Genomic DNA, 17,350 nt, shown 5'->3' with positions numbered 1-17,350 from the left:
AATTTCCCAAATCAGACATGAATGTAGGTCTCAAGTATTACCTAGACAAGCCTTCAATTCTGGACCATTTTGATTTCTATCTAATTAATGTTCCCACCAATTATTATTTTTCCTTTGGTGTCATGTGGTAACACATCCCATGCACAGGATATACCAGAAGACAAAGCTTTACGCAACAGACTGACCATCTAGGGTAACTTAGGGCAGTCTTGAAAAATTGGTGTCTGCAACCTGTGTGTTTTCTGTCCTAGATGTGCATCTCAAGCCCATCCCTGCTGACACCCCCAGTCAAACCCAGTAACATGAGTGTTTCTGGAGATGAATTTTAGGAAATTAATTTGTTCTCAGTGCTGAAAGCTGTGCTCCTTGGCACACTTGAGGGAGTAGTTCCTGACCTCCTTGCTCTGGAAAACAGGAGAGGTCCAAACAGATTCCAACTACTCAGATCAGGGCTGTCTTTCAGTTTGGTGTGTCTGGGAAGAATTGGAGGGTCGGGGTTTGTGCCAGCCCCAAAACAGGACGATAATGAGTGGGAAACCAGCGGGTACGAGCCCCCGCTCTGACGGACACCGCGGCAGGATGGAGAGGACAGGCTGGTCCCGGGCAATCCGGAGCGAGTGACCGGCACAGCGCAAACCTTCCGCGCTCCCGCTGGAGCCAGGCGGGCTCTCCCTCCCTCCCTCCCTCCCCGCGGGCCGTTCCCGCTGTTCCCCCCGCCACGGAGAGCTCGGAGCGCGCTCCGCCGGCGCTGCCCCGTTCCCGGACCCGTTGCCGCGCGGCCCCGGTGCCGCCGGCCGCTGAGACTCTTACGCTGAAGGCGGGCGGGCGCGCGGGCCCATGATGTAATGCTGCCGCACCGCCCGGAGCGGCCGCTGCCGTTGGCCGAGGCGCGGAGTCCCCGCCCGGGCGCTCCGCCCGCCGCCCCCCCGGCGGGCCATAAAAGCCCCGAGGCAGAGGCAGGGCAGCTTCCCCGGGCCTGCGCCGCTCCGGTGAGCCCGGCACAGGTGAGCCCGGCTCGGGTGAGCCCCGCGGCTGCGGAGGCGGCTCGGGGACGCTGCCAGGGCTCCTCGGCCACCTGTGGAGCCGCTCCCGCCTCCACCGGGCGGCTGCGGGGAGCGCTCGGGGACGGGGCCGCTCTCCCCCGGCCCTGGGGCGGCCGGGGCGATCCCGAGCGGATCCCGGCGGAGCGGCCGCGGGTCAGCACCGCGGACAGCGCCCGGCCCCGGAACCGGCACCGCGGGCGGGACTCTCCCGGGACATCACCGGCCGCCGGAGGCACCGAGGCGGCGCTGGATGCTCGCCGGGCCGGGTGAGTCCCGCCCCGAGGGGGCTCTGCGGGAGAGCGGCAAAGGGAGCGGCACAGCCCGGTCACCTGCCCGCAGGTACCGGGCACGGATGCCCCGGTCCCGTCCCCATCCAGCCCTGCCCGACACCGACGCAGGGCCCGCGGCCGCTCGGGGTGGGAGCCGAGGGCCGGCTGAGGTGGGAAGGGATGGAGGCGCTTTCCAAACATCCTCAGGTAAGAGACACAGCCTCGGGTAGGGCTGGGAATGGGAACGTTTGGGAGCACGGTGTGACTGCGTGAATCCAAACGTAACCCGCACTCCACGTCTGCTCAACAGCAAAGCTTTATTCTGGAAAAGCCAACGCTCTCGTTTTGAAAATGTGTCTGACTGGTAGTTCACGTGTAAAGTTTAAAATTAAAATTCCCTAGTTTGTAGGAGAAACAGGACATTTCACCAAGGTACTGTTGGGAGATGATGCTTCATGAACAGTTAATTGAAATTATTTTTCCTCCGTGATTCTATCTGGCTACTCAAAATCTGCCTTGCAGTAGTGGCACACTTCGGGTCCATTGACAGATTGTGTTATTTTTGAAGTGCTCGATGGCTAAATCATAGAGGATTTTTTCCCAAAATGCTTGCCTCCAGAGAAAAGAAATTTAAAATTGAGTGTGATCAAATTTTAAATAGTGGTTGGTTTTTGTTTTTAATTTTGACAAAACTAAAACAATAAAGTATTTATCTCTGGCTCACACTGAAATAAAACATTATTTTCTCTTTAGATTATTAAACCAATGATCTAATCTAGAAAATAAAAAAGATAAAATGTTCAAGTGTTTGAGCACTTTGGAAATTAAGCATTTCACAGAGCTATTGCCAGCTGAAGTGATTTGCTGCATTTGTTTTATGTCCATTTTTGGAAGCTGGGATATTCCCTGAATGAATCCCTGTTCATTAGAAATTCTCCCCCAGCTCTATTAAATGTGCATTTAAACACTTTGCTGAACAGAGGCTCAAGGTGATTTAATCCAGGCTCAGCCTGGCCACATCTGTCCTTACACTTGTATTTCTCCTGAGTGATGTTGGCCTCTCAGAGGAAAGGAAAGCTGTTCTCCATTTTAAGAAAACTCCTATTTTTTACTTCAGAATGAAATATTTCTGGGGAAAAAAGAAGAAAAACACTTGAAAAGAAAATTATTTCCTTTCAGGCCTTGATTATCCACATAACCTTTAGACATATTTTATAGACATTGAACAAAGTAAGGGTGGTAATGTTTCCCTGGGGAACTGGAGTGGAGAGATATCTTTGTTATCTCTCTATAAATCTCCTAACATCTCCCAACAGCTGCTGAGGTTCAGTCTGGGCAGTGCCTTCTCTCTGCCAACACCAATATCAGGCTTTTCTCCTTGAAATACAGCTGTAAAATAAGGGGAAAAAATCCTATATTCTTCACCTCCTGCCCCAAAAAGCCATGCAGAAGAAGCCAGAAAATGATATTGTACCAAATACCTATTCCTGCTTTTATGGTTTATCTCCACATTCTGGGAAATTACCTAATCAGATTTCATATTTAATATAAAAAAATAGTAGGACAGGTGATCTCATATCCCCAAAGCCAACTAAATTTTGTATTGTGCAGTCTTGCTTAATCAAAGTTTTATTTCCATTTGTTCAGGGCGTATTTTGTCACTATTTTTTTTTTACTGGCAATTTTCTGTAGATCTCATAGATGGATCCAACCCAGAGGTCTCTGAAGAACAGGGGACTCGGGGTAAGGTCTGAACTTAATTCAATTTAATTCCTGACCCTTTAAGTATTCCTCAAAATGAGTAAACTGGAAATGAATCTGGCAGGAGGGTTCCATGTCACCTGCTGGAAGCAAATATTTGAAGTTTTGCTAGAAATAAACACCCTCCAGCCATCCAGATTTTTATTGTTTAAAATTCAATAGAAATAAAGCCTGTCAAAGACAGGATCCTTTTTTCCTTGGCCTCTCCCCTCCCAGCACACAGCCAATGATCCAGGCTCCTGGCTCTGTGTGCCTTGCACAAATATTTGTCTGTGTGTCGCTGCAATCGTGGCATCTGGTCGTAGCTGGGAGACTGGGAGGTGCTGGGGAATCCCAGCAGGAAAAAGAGAGTGGATTTCAGACACGGGATCTGCCACAGCTTCTGAGCCTGGATAAACAGGGTGAGGCTGTGATGCCTTTGGCAGGGATTTGCTCTGCCCCGGGGCTCAGCTGCAGCCTCTCTCAAACGCTGCACTGGGGACACAGCGCCTGCCCCACCAAAGCCACCCCACTCCTGCAGGCTTCACAGTCCCTGGCCAGGGTGGGATCTCGGGGCACTCTGAGCAAAGGATTTGGTTTTTCTGCTCACCCACGTCATAGAATTGCAGAATGGTTTGGGTTGGAAGGGACTTCAAAGCTCCTTGGGACACGGAAATTTTATTTCGTGCGTGCTTAGCACTTAAAGATTCTGATTCTGGAACTCTGGCTCAGGAAAGGCAAGGAGAAGCTCTTCCACGGCACACCAAGTCTGTGGCTCTGCAGGTGAACACATGGACCTGCAGCAAACCCTGGCCTTAGGAAGAGAACTTTGCCTTTTGATTTATTTTCATTTGGAGACTCAGAATTTTTCATAAACCTACAGTAACTCACACAATGTCAGGCTCCACTTCAGGAGAATACAAATGCACAAACTTCAGCACTGAACTCCCTCAGGAATCAAACTAAAGTCAAGCACTTGGCTGCACTGAGGATTAAAGGATGTTTCCATAATGTTATGCAAAGATCTCTTTATCCTGTGTTACTTAAGGCTGTACATTCTTCCCAAGTCATGTTCAGAAGCACAACTCCCTCCCCTGTGACTTTCCAAAGCATTTTACTGTTTTCAGGTGCTCAGCATGACATATTCCAATTAATCCTGACTTTCAGGCACTTCTAAGCACCTGCCTCTTGTAATCGGTCCCTTTCAGAGTGTCTCAAACACAAATATAAGGTGTCCAAAATTGCTAAATTCTTTTGAAAATCCAGAGCCATGATGAACAGTCCACCTACAAGATTCCAGCCCAGGTGAAAATTGCATGGATTCAAGCCCCCCAAACTCAGAGGCAATAGTCAATACCTGCTCCTGTGGGATGACAATGCACCCTGCCATTAGAGCAAAGTTTCTCTTAGAAAGGAGAAAATTGCACCATTCCCAGTGAGAACAAGTGCAAATCTTTTCAGTTCAGCTCACAAAATTATTAATGTTGTGGTCTGTAATTCTGGCTAATCAAATATTCCATTGCTCTGTGCTGCCAGTCGATTGTTCATGGAGAAATCAATGCCACAAAGAGATGGAAAACTTATCCTGAGTTGCTCTCCTCAGACAAGGAGTCCCCATCTGGGGGAACAAAGCTTCAGGAAAGAGCAGGGCTCTGCATGCTCACACCTTGCATGGATCAGGAGCACCGGGAATTTTTCAGGAGCAAGGAGAGCAAAGGCCAGTTCAGACAAACCCTTTCCCAAGTGGGAATGTTTAAAAAGTTTTCAGTTGCTCCAGTGAGTCGTTTAGATCTGCTCAGAGCTAATCTGTAGCCTGAAAGCAGAGGGGACGGGAGGACAGTGAGGGGCTGAACCCAGATCCCAGCAGAGCTGTGCCCTTGCACAGTGCCTGGCTCTGTGAGAGCTCCTGGGGACAGGGACACCCCTGGGACAGGACACACTGACTCCCGCTCTGGCTCAGCTGGGAAAAGGAGGCTGCAGCTCTGCTTTGACCAGCTCTCCTCAGCCCTGCCTGGGGCACAGCAAGAGATGAGACACAAACTGAGAAAAGACAATGCTTTGACTGATTTTTGCAACCCTCATCAGAAACCTAAAGCTGTTCCTAAATGAGGCGCCTCAAATCCCTTGTCCATAAAGACAGACCTAGTGATCCCCATTTTCAGGGTACCAGAAAACCAAATTCAGTGATATCTGTAAAGCTCTGGTGATCTGAGAGCAAATGGAACCAGAGAACAGAAAAAGCTGATTATCCTGTCAGGTTTGGCCTGGGAGGAAGATTATCCATCTATCTTGCCAGACCTATTTATCGTCTGATTTTCTCCTGGCTTAGCTTTTATCACCTTTCTAATCCTCCCCATCTAATTCAGACAACATTTTATCTCAGCAGTTCTCACCCAGCACTGACGACGGGCTCAGAGCTCTGGGCAGGTTCTGTGTGACCTCAGGAGGGGCTGCACAGGTGGGTGGAACATTAAATGCCAGCTAATGAGTTCACAACTTTCAAATATAAATGAGCTGGTGTATTTTTCTAGGAGAGCAGTGTTATATCTCTCTGCTGGTCTGTCAATGAGGGAATGGGTTTGGAAGAACTTTTCCAGAATTTTTAAATAATGGACTAATTCCATGTAACACACAAATCTAAATGTGTGTGTGTGTGTGTACCTATACCTGTTGTACAATGTGTATTTAAGTGGATGTGATGTATGAAATTGGTTTCTGGCATGGGAAGTACTGGCATGCATCGTTTGAATCAAGCAGGACTCAAATTTGAGGCTGATGATGTTTTTTGAGTATTGCTCATGGTTTGAACCCACTCAGAGAAAACAATGAAATTCCAGGGCTCAAGACCCAAATCCCAGTGAGATGGAGGTTTCTGTGGATACCACAGCCCTTTGCCTTTCCCTTTTCACCCCAAATCAACAGGCGCTCTCCTCACCTTGCTGCTGGTGAATGCATTAGGGGCTAAACTTTATCATGTCTGCAGCAGTTCCTGGAATAGCTGCAAGCTGAGCACTGGGTTAGGGACAGCCAGGAGAGATGATTACCTTCAGGCAGTCTCCATGGAACATGCCAGGGTTCCTACAGGCACAGCCTAATGTGGGACTTAGGATGCTGAACAGCCTCCCATTACAGGGCCAGCCATCTCCACACTTGCACTCGGAGAGAGCTCCTCGTTAACATGCACACCAGTGGCTCCAGAACACAGCAGCCCAGTCGGGGCTCATTAAGGGCAAAATCATTCCAAGGGACATTGCTTCAGAAAGGAAAGAATTTAATTTCTCTCAGGGCTGGGGTTGAGTTGCAAAGAGCCTGGGGGTTTTGCTCGGGTTGTGTTGGAGAGTGGAGCTTGAGGCTGCGCTGGGGTTACCTTGAGAGGGACCCACAGCATCTGCCCCAGAGGGACCCTGGCTCACATCAGGGGCACATTAAAATAAATCTTTGTTAAAAAGGTCACTTAAAAGCCTGTGTGTCCTCTGGGATGGGAATTGCTCAGGGATGAGCCACAGGCTCTGCTCTGCTGGTGGAGGCTCTGTCTGTGTGCCTGGTTCTGCTCCGTCCCTGCCCCAACCCGCAAAGCTTTTGAGACCAGGAGGGGCAGTTGTGATGAGGAAATCTCAGTCCACTTTTATCAGCAGGTGTTAAAAACCCCTAAGAATTATCATTAATAGATACAAATGAGTCACTGCACAGCTGAAATATCCGCTTTCTCCTGTTGACCATGGAACAATGCACTGGAACACGCAAGACGTCCAATGCTTTAGTAATACACTGCAAATAAACATCTAATTATCAAGGCTGAGAGGGGAAGGCCTAAAAAGCAACAAGGATGAAGCCATTTGTCATCTCAGTTTGATTTCCTGTACAGAGTCCTGCATGAAGTGTGCTGGTAGCTCTCCTCTCCCACGTGTGCCACTGCTCCTTGGGAATAACTCTGATGCCTGCTCGTTCAAAGCTCAGCTCTATTTTAAAAATCTACTCCTTCTGAAAGGGCTGTCTTTACAAAAAACCAAAAAATTGTACAGGAAAAAGGACAAAATTGCTTCTCAACAAAGGGGCTTATCAACAGCCTGTCAATAATGTGCCAAAGGCCAGAACCTGCCTTTCAAAGAGGCTCTGAAGCCTCTTCGTGTACTTTGAGAGCAATTAAGGGATGTAAGCAACATGATTATTATCTCATGGGTGACATTTTCATCGGCTCTTTGGGAAAAAGGAGAGATGGGCTTGAGATGGCTGTGATCAATGTTCACCCCAGTCCTGCAGAAATGGCAGGAAAACATGTGGGAGATGGGCCTGGAAATCAAAATGTGCAAGGAAAGGAAGGGTGGGAGGAAGGGGTGATGAGGGCAGAAGGATTTTAAATCATAGAAGCTGAAAGAATGAGTTACATGAGAAGGAGAGGACCTGAGGAATGTGAGTGGGAACCTGTGACTTCCTTTGCCCATCTCAGGCCAGCTCCTCCACCTCTTCACTTATCAGGGCACGGCTCCATCCCGAGCCTGAGGAAAGAGGAACAGAACATTCCCAGGGGCTGAGGGATGCCTCAGGGCTGGCAGGTGTCATGGTCACTCTGCTCCTTCTGCAGAGTTACTGCACTTTGAGCCATTGAGTTTGGGGATGAGCTCAGCCCTGGCTGCATTGGGAGCACAGAGCCCACATGGACTCTGCTCCAGCCCAGCACAGAAGCCAAGCAGAAGCTCAGATGTTGCACACACCCAGCTGTTTTGGAGCTAGGCAAAATGCTTCATGGAAAACACATCTGCAAAAGCCCGTTTGGCTGCAAGATTTCCCAAGTTTTGCTGAATTTCTTGTTTAGGAAAACAAACTTAATTGCAGCAGAACAAATTGTTGCTTAATTTGCTATTAAAAAAAAAATTCTCCTTCCTACATTTCATTTTATGAAAAAAAATTAGAAATGTTAATGTTGTGTGAAAGAAACGATTTTTTCAATGTTTGGAAATCTCCCTTGTCCCAAAAGATGCTGTTATATTCCCAGCTCCTCTCTGCATGTATCATCTCAGAGGAGCACAAATCCAAATTTCTGTGTGCATCCCCACAAATGTGCACTCACACCCTGGGCAAACAACTCCAGGCAGTCCTGGCAGGCATAAGCTGCTCTGCATTCTGCAGGAGTGCCTTTTGAAGAGGATCTTAATAATAAAAATAATGTTCTGTTACTAGTTAAACACTGGGAATAATTCCTCCATCGGAGGCAGGAATGAACCCCCGTTCCCTGGGAGGAATCCCCAGGGTCCCAGCAGGATGCATTAACAGCACGTCTCTCCAGTGAGCCGTGATGGGAACAGCACGGAGCAAAAAAAAAAGGTAAAGTGCTTAAAAACAACTTGTATTTTTAGAGCCCAGTCTCCCACAGAAATCTTCCGAGATGCTGAGCTCTCCACTTCTGATTTGCAAGGAATAATAGTTTGGAAGCCCAGCTGAGACTCCTGGGCTGTAAATTTTCTGTAATGTTTTTCTCCAGACCCATTTGCTGTCCTGCTAATTAATCCAGGTAATGGCTGGGTTTTTTTTTTTTTTTTTTTTTTTTTTTTTTTTTTTTTTTTTTTTTTTTTTTCCCCTTCAGCAGCAGTTTTCCTTTTTGTTAACACGAACAGAGAAGCGGAGAAGCGATCTCTCGAAGGATCCTGGCTGGCAGCAGCATCACCATCTGACTGAAGAGAGAACTCAGCCACACGCATAATCCTGGGGAAAATTCATCTCCACCCTCCCGCAGACCCCGGTGAGAGCCCTTGAAGTGGTAATTAAATTCTATTGAGTGGCAACTGCACCTGTTTAGAGAGGAGAGTGCGGGTAAGAGGTGCACAAAGGGAGATGAGCAGCGCGCAGAGAGGAGCTGCTGGAGGTGGGGAGGAGGAGAAGTGGAAAGAAGGGGGAAAAGGTGTTTGTTGAAGTCGATCCAATCGGTTGTGCATTTCCATCCTGCCCTAGATTTGCTCCCGGGATGGAAATCTGCAGTTCTGCAGGGTCTGTGAGGGCTCACAGCAGTCCCAGCTCCTCGGGCTGGCCCTGGGATGTGCCAGCTCTTGTCCCTCTGGGTCTAAGAGGGGGATCTAGGTGCAGGCTCCAGGGAAATTCTCATTCTGACACCCATGGCTTGATGACAGAACTGCTGGCTGCTGCTGTCACAGCCCCAGTGTGACCTTAGATGGCAGCAAGCAGGGTTCCAGGCTATGTGGGATGATGAGGCTCTAAAATTTAAGTCGAAGACCTCTGCAAAAGCTTTTTATTGTAGGAGTAAATAATCACCCCTACATTCTACAGAGTGTAGAGATGAGGCTCTAAAACTTAAATCAAAGACCCCTGCAGAAGCTTTTTATTGTAGGAGTAAATAATCACCCCTTACACTCTACACAGGCACTACTGATACCCTCGGCTCCCCTTACCCAACCCCAAATCCATTGGTTTAGGTGGCACTAGAGCAGTAATGTGGGCTTTGTCCCTTGTCACTGCAATTCCCTGTGTGCCCAGAATGAGCTGGGCTGAACCAGGGTTCCTGGGGTGAGGACAGGAGGGGCCCAAGGTTCATCCTGAGAGCGCCCCGAGGCTGAGCTGAGCAAACGAGTCAGGCAGAAGGATTCCACCGGTGCTGGCAAATTCTTCTCTCTCACCGGACTTGATGGCAGCCAGTCCCCTGTGAATCCCTGACCTTCACACTCCACAGGCTGCCTGGGATGGCTCACAGAAACCACAGGAGGTTTCCTCCTGTTCCTGATTGTCAGAGCACACGGCAACTCTGGTGTGAATGTTGCTGCATCTGCTTTGGACAAGTCCTGTCAGCGGCACCTCCTCAGCTTCCCAAAGCTGTGCCAGGACATGCTTTGGGGTGAGAATGAGGATAGGGAAGAACTTGCGCTCAGAGAGTCACAGAATCCCAAATGGTTTGGGCTGGAAGGACCACAAAGCCCACCCAGTGCCACTGCTGCCATGGCCAGGGACACCTTCCACTATCCCAGGTAGCTCCAAGCCCCGTCCAGTCCCATTGACTGTTCCAGGTGGGGTTTGACATTAGTTGGGTGTCTGATCCAGCCATTGTGCTGCAGTTCGTGGAAACAGACGGACATCCCTGGACAGCAGGAAAACCTGCCAGTCAAGTCCTGTCCCAGGGTGAGAGGAATTGTTGTGCCAGCTGGGCAGGGAGGCTGCATGACAACACTGAAAGCCCCAGTGCCATAGAATCCTCCCTGAAATACCCTCCTTGCCTCCTAAACTCCAGTGCTGTCCATGAAGCAGCTCACTGGGTGGAAGGGCACCATGTGATAACTCACCTTGTTTCTGCCTTTTGACTCCCAAACACTCCTCTCTCATTTTGCCCTTTTAGCCCTTCTGTCCCTCAGCCCTTTTCTCTCTCCACCTTCCATCTGATTGCTGAGCAGCTTTTTGACTTTTCCATCAATAAGTCTAAAGAGCATTTGAACCGCTCTGGTCCCCCTTCTCTCCTCCCTCCAGTTCCAAATCAGGCAAGCTCATCGATCAGAGGAGCGCAGGAAATATCTGCTGTTTTGTTGTCAGGCTGATAATAACATTGCAGTTGTGAATGGGCTGCTGCAGGCCTGATCATGGACACCTGCAGGGTTTGTTTAATTGCATTTAATGACAAATCCTATACAGAGGAGCATTGCCAGAGAGATTTATTATCCGCCAAAGAGGCAAAGCACAACAGCTCAAAATATAATTTGCACTGAGCATTTTTCCCCCTGCCTCTCTTTAAAGCACGGTAATAAATGACAAATCGGGTAAAGTGGGAGACACGGGGCTGGGGAGGAGGTGGAGGGCAGAGGACAGAGATTGAAACCAAAGGAAATAACAGCAATAAGGCCACATTGTTCTCTCTGCCCTCCCTGTGGTCTGGTGTGCAGGAAATTCTGTTTGTTTAATTTACAGCCTGGAAGTGCAGCTGGGGATCTCTCTGTGATGAGCCTGCTCGGAGATAGCTGCAGGCCAAGAGTCCCCACTCTTTCCAGACAGGCTTTTTCCCGTGCTCTGGAGCTAAGTTTAGCTCCCATCCTTAGAAATAATTCCCAAGGAGCCTCCCAGTGTCAGGGAGAGGGGTGAGATCCAGCTGCCACCAGGACAAGGAGCCACATCCCTGACATCTCTGGGACAAACAGGAGTGGCAGATCCCTCCTGACAAACACCACACAGAGAAACACAGCCCCACTGAGACAGTCCAGACAAAAACCTCACATGCCTCTGAGCCTGCAATTTATGTTTCCTACTGAACACCTACCTCACTCTGAACAGGGATGGCTGGGTGTGAAGCCAAGAGAGGAGCTCTTGCTCACATCTCTGTCTTGATTTTTACCTGACTGTCTGGCAATGATTTGTGGTAAATCCCTTTGTGGAGCTGTGTCCCAGAACAAGGACTGAAAAGTGTCCTGGTCACCTGGAATTCCAGTCCAGCTTAGCACTTCCCAAACTGTCTTCTCTCTCAAACTCATTCTTCTTTACAATTCATTCTCTCTTCCAGTTATCTTGGGCTGAAGACTGAATTGTCCTGAGTTTCTATTTCTAAATATTGTCTCACTCCCCAGATGTTTTCACTGCATACTCACTACTGTTGCACTTGATATTCAGATTAGAATCACAGAATATCCTGAGTTGTAAGGGACTCACAAGGACCATCCAAGTGCAGCTCCTGGTTAAATTTTCCCCAGGAGGTTTGGGGTGACAGCAGTTCTGTACAGAACACATCCCCCTGTGTTCAGCAGCTGGCTCAGTCCTTACACAAACAGGGTGTTGGGTGACACCTGGACCCGCGTTTATCTGATTTCCTGGACAATGGCAGTATCACTAATGCTCCCTGTTAAATAAGACCACCTGGACATCTGCTGGTATCAGCCCCAGCTATCACAAACACTCCTGCTACCTAGGCCAGCACAAAGGGCTGTTATCTCGGGGCAGCACAAATCCCCAGACTGAAACACCCATCTGGAGTTAGAATAAAGTGTCCATAGAAAGCACATATGTTACAAAAACGAGAGGGAGGGATGGGACTGCTCCCCATGAGCTCCCACAGGGCACAGGCCCTGCCAGCAGAGCAAACCCAAACCCTCTCCTGCTGCTGCACCCTCTTCATCCTCCCATGGAAGGAGCAGCCAAGGCTGCTGAGGAATTGTTTTATTTCTTTCCCTTTCCCCCCATCTGCTTACAAAAGTACCCAGAACAGCTGGGTGAGGATGGGAAGAGGCTGTTCCCTGCCTGATTTCAGTGGCTGAGGTGAGCACAGCTCTGCTGGACAAGGAATGAAGTCAGATCTTTTCCCTGGGCGTGAGCCAGCGCTGTCTCTCCACACCTCATCCACGTGAGGGATTCACAGAGAAAACCTGGGCAGTGAAAGAAAAGCTGGACCCGAACCAAAGATTGCTCATCAACAAATCCAGAGAAAGGGAACAGCAAAAGGGGTTTGTTTTCCTTGCTGAAATCAGCCTCTCAGTGGGATTCCAGGAATCTCTGCACTATCATTATCTTTCTCTTTGCAGAGTCCTTTTCTCCAGTGTTCCCCAGCACACATTGCATTTGCCTATTGTAGTCAGACTCAAATTCAGGTGGGAGACAGTTGTCAGAGCACTCCTGGAGAAGTTTATCCCAGGGTGAGGCAGAGGAGCCCCTGCTGAGCCCTGATGTCCCTGTAGAGTCTCTGGAGCGAGGAAATGGAGCAGAAACTCATGGGAACAGCACAAATTGGAGAGATGATTACAGGCAGGTTTGATGTGGGCTCAGGAGGAACGCTGCGAAGAGCAGCGCCCGCCCCTGAAGGAGTGACAGGAACAAGGATTGCAGGATGAGAAGAACTGAGGAAGGATGCTGGGAGAAGACGTCCCTGAGGAGGAATGGCTGCTCTCCTGGCCTGGCTCTGTGTGGAAGACTAGTGATTTTGTTGTTGTGTTTGTAAAGGTGACAACAAATCATAGCCTGCCATACAGCCCAGGCTGCCACGGCCCAGGTGTGCACGTGTTTTGGGGTGCTGGAGCTCCTGTCCTGTGAGCTGATTCTGCTCCTCATGGAGTCCAAATGTCCCCCGATTCCTTCTTTGGCCCCATTTATATGCTGTGGTCATCCCTAGGGTCAGTTGGGTCAGTCCCAGGCACCCCCAGCCCCTCCCCAGCATGGCTGGACAAGGATAGGAAAGGCTTTGGCTCTGGGCGAGCTCAGCAAGAACAAAAACATCTCTGAGTTATCAGCACAAACCCAAACACAGCCCCAGAGCAGCCACTGAGAAGGAAATTCACTCTGCCCCAGCTGAAAGCAGCACAGGAGCCAAGGAACCCCCCAAAACACACCAGAGCAGGGTCAGGGCACCCAGACACTGCTGGGCCTTCAGTGCCTGGCAGGGCTTGTTTGGGGAGCTGAGCCCTTTGCTTCCAGCAGGGCCTTAAAATATAAAAAGAACAAATTTTCAACACCACTCAGAGCCTCCATTCTCAAAGGTATTTAGGTGTGAAAATGAAACTCTTGAATCCTGCCGAGGCCAGTGGTAAAAGCACTGAAATATCTTTAATAATTTGGGTTGTTCGTGCTGTCGAGCACTTTTCTCTTTTTCCTTTTTATTTCTTTAACTCGCCTGGCTCAGCATTGTCCACATCACTGGTACTGTGGCAGGTGTGATTTAGGAATCACAGAATGGTTTGGGTTGGGAGGACCTTAAAGCTCTCCCAGTGCCACCCTGCCATGGCAGGGACACCTTTCCCTATCCCAGGCTGCTCCAAGCCCTGATGTCCAACCAGACAGAAATCTGCTGCCAGAAGACTTTTAAACCTACAAATCGCTGTCATTTGATAGTGCCTGAAAGGAAAGATGCAGGTTTCATAAACCACAAGGACTCTCTCTCCCCCTGTTTTTTACTTCCCCACTGCCAGATTAAATCCACGCCAAATGTCGAGGGCAGCGGTGCAGGCATTAGCGCTGCAATGGCCGGCCTGGTGTCTGATGTAAATGAAACTTTGATTTAGTGTTCCCCCAGAAGCCTCCCCAGCGTGTTCATCCTCGGCAGGCTGATCAAAATCCCCCCTCGCAGGTACCTGCAGCCTTGTGCCCCACAGAAGCACAGAAAATAATGTCATCAGAGCCCTGCTGATGGAGGCATTACAGGACAAAGGCCCTGCAGCAAGGTGGGGATTGGGTCATCGTTCCTGCTAATGTCAGGGTGCCATTTCTCCCTATTTTTAGAATTGTTCCCTTTGTACAGCAAATTGCTTAACTATAGAGACAATCTGGTGTTCACCGGCTCTGGGAGCGGGGACCCATCTCTCCTGCCTTCAGGAAATCACACAAACTGCTGAAAGCTGGAGATGGATAAAACCTGGGTACACGGGAACCTCAATTTACACTGAAAAACCTGAGGAGCTGCTGCAGCCCTGACTGAGCACAAAGGAAATTTCTGCAGGTTTCTAAATTATCCACTCTCTGCTTCAGAAGGAACTCAGGGATTTAATAAATCACTATGGACTCTGCTCCTAAATTATTTTGATGCTTTTAGAACTCTTAGCACAGCTCCAAACTTCTCCACATTTTGAGGGAGGAGATGGATCAGGAATTCTGGAGCCTTTCACAGTGAGGATGTTCCAAACCATCCATCCCAGCCCTTTGTTTTTCTCCACATTGTACCCCGTGGTTGTCCCAGACACCTCAGCACGGATTGAAGCTCTTGGGCTTCAAAGCCCAGCAAACACGAGCTGTAAATTCTGAGTTTGCAGCCTAAATAAGCCAGGCAGGCAGAGAACAGTTATTATTCCTGTGTTATTGGCAGGGAATTGAGACACGGGAAGATTAAATGACTGGCCCAAGGTCACCAAAGGAGCCTTCTGTAAAGGTGAGGGCTCAGCCTGGATTTCTGAAGTCTCTGCCCAGTACTTCAGCCATCCATTCACTTGCTCTTTAAGTACCCTGTCATTATTTCTGTGAAGGAAATTATGCTCCTCCTGCAGCAGCCAGCACCGTGTAATTCTGCTTGTCTGAAAGGGAATATGAAATGGCAGTTTCACAAAAAATTAACCCTCCTGCCACGCAGCCTGGCAGCCCTGTCACAACGTCTCATTTTTTATCTGCTCTTCCTCCCGTGGGGATTTAACTCCCCTCTCATTCCCAGAACTCTGGCTGGGGCTTTCTCTGTGTTATCCCAAAAACCCTACACGGGTGTCCTCTGTGGGGTCTGCAGGAGGGATGTGGGGGCTCAGAGCCCCTCGTTGCTGCCCCAGCTGTGGGGATTCACCCAATTCCTGAGCTGGGGAGGATCCCGGCAGCTCCAGGGAGGAGCAGCAGCAGCTGGAGCTCAGCTGGAACACCTGGGAGCAGGTACAGGTCCCTGGCACCCTCAGGGGATGGCACAGGTCACAGGGGAGCAGCCACACATCCCTGACAGCCTCAGGGGATGGCACAGATCACCTGGGAGCAGGTACAGGTCCCTGACAGCCTCAGGGGATGGCACAGATCACCTGGGAGCAGGTACAGGTCCCTGGCACCCTCAGGGGATGGCACAGGTCACAGGGGAGCAGCCACACATTCCTGGCACCCTCAGGGGATGGCACAGGTCACAGGGGAGCAGCCTCATGTCCCTGGCACCCTCAGGGGATGGCACAGGTCACAGGGGAGCAGCCACAGGGCCTGGAGGGGCTCCAGGAGAGCTGGAGACAGACTTGGGACAAAGGACAGAGGGACAGCACACAGGGAATGGCTTTCCAGGGACAGAGGGCAGGGCTGGGTGGGATTTTGGGAAGGAATTCCTGGCTGGCAGGGTGGGCAGGCCCTGGCACAGGGTGCCCAAAGCAGCTGGGGCTGCCCTGGATCCCTGGCAGTGCCCAAGGCCAGGCTTGGAGCCCTGGTCTATAAAAGGTTTGGGGTGAGTTCCTGAGGCTCCAGCACGTTCCACACCCAGGGATCTGCAGGGAGAGGCAGCTGTGCCACTTCTCCTCCTGCTCTTTATTCCCTCATTACTGAGAAATCTCTTATTAATGGCAAACCCGTTTCCATCAGCTGCACTTTACCCCACGACGTCTCTGAGCCCACCCAGAGCTGGGTTTGGGACCTAAAATCCTGCGTGGTGTTCTGGTGAATTCCTAATGGATTCTGTGGAGGGGAAATTAATAGGAAGCTTTGGTTAATAGATACTTCAGATAAAAGAGCGAGTGCATCTGGTCCCCATGGCAACACGAGAGCCAGCGGGGAGAGGAAATGTCACCGTGTCTGTGCCTTGACCTGCAGCACAAACAGCCTGGCAGCTGAGGGTGGCACTGCCTGTGCTCACAGGGGACAGGGACACTCCCGGGCTGGGTATTCACAGCCCAGGAATGCCCTGACACACCACATGTGTTCACACGGAACTCGGGGGGCTTTTTCTGGGTGCAGACGTGATGAACTCGTGCCCAGAGTTGTGTTTCCACAGCCCCGAGGGGAGAGGTTGGACTTGGTGGTCCTGAGGGCTATTACAGTGACCTGATGAAGGTCTCCAGGGTGAGAGAAGGACGAGAATCTTGTTTCATGATCAGAAGGCTGGATTTATAATGTATTATATATCATATTGATTATATGATATATAATACATTATAACTATACTAAAAAGAATAAGGAGAGAAGTTGCAGATGCTGCTAAGCTAAGAATAGCATAGAAAAGAATGAATAACAAAGTTCTGTGTCCAGCAGAAAGCAAGGACAAACTCTCCTGTGAGTGGTCAGCAAATCCAAACAGTAACAGAAGACCAATCACCGCTGCACCTGTTGCATTCCACACCGGCCGATAACAATTGTTTACATTCTTCTTCTGGGGCCTCAGCTTCCCAGAAGATGAACAAATCCCAAAGAAAGGTTTTCTATGAAAAAATGTCTGTGACAGAGGGCTTTTCCAAGCTGAAGGGTTCCTGGTTCCTCCTGCCCTTGCTCAGCACAGACACCCTGCAGGTGTTGAAGGCACCTTTGCCCCTTTTCTTCTCAAGCACAAAGTCGCTGTGCCACAGAATTCCAGGAAGTTTTGGGCTGGAGGGACCTCAAAGCCCACCCAGTGGCACCCCAGCCATGGCAGGGACACCTCCCACTGTCCCAGGTGCTCCCAGCCCAATGCCCAGCCTGGCCTTGGGCGTTCCAGGGATCCAGGGGCAGCCACAGCTGCTCTGGGAATCCCATCCCAGCCTCCCAGGGAACAATCCCCGGGCACAGACCTGCAGTGGGAATTGTGCCACGGACACTCTGCTCCAGGAGCAGCTGCTGCTGCTGCTCCCGGGGACTTGCAGAAGCTGCTGGAGTGAAAACTGGGCTCCTGCTGCCTGTTATGCAAAAGCAGTTTCTTAGCAA

General features: G+C 50.0%; 1 long non-coding RNA gene across 1 annotated transcript; it reads left to right on the top strand.

Moving 5' to 3' along the window:
- Window positions 1-1,000: 1,000 nt before the first annotated feature.
- Window positions 1,001-8,831, top strand: LOC132084562 (uncharacterized). Its single transcript, XR_009420079.1, has 5 exons — window positions 1,001-1,309; window positions 3,005-3,055; window positions 5,436-5,510; window positions 8,262-8,374; window positions 8,665-8,831. It is a non-coding gene; the product is annotated as an uncharacterized LOC132084562 (long non-coding RNA).
- The last annotated feature ends 8,519 nt before the right edge of the window (window positions 8,832-17,350 follow it).

Source organism: Ammospiza nelsoni, chromosome 27 (genome assembly GCF_027579445.1).
Source record: "Ammospiza nelsoni isolate bAmmNel1 chromosome 27, bAmmNel1.pri, whole genome shotgun sequence".
Classification (NCBI taxonomy): domain Eukaryota; kingdom Metazoa; phylum Chordata; class Aves; order Passeriformes; family Passerellidae; genus Ammospiza; species Ammospiza nelsoni.
The sequence above is the reverse complement of the archived record's forward strand: the minus strand, read 5'-3'. Positions and strand labels throughout refer to the sequence as shown.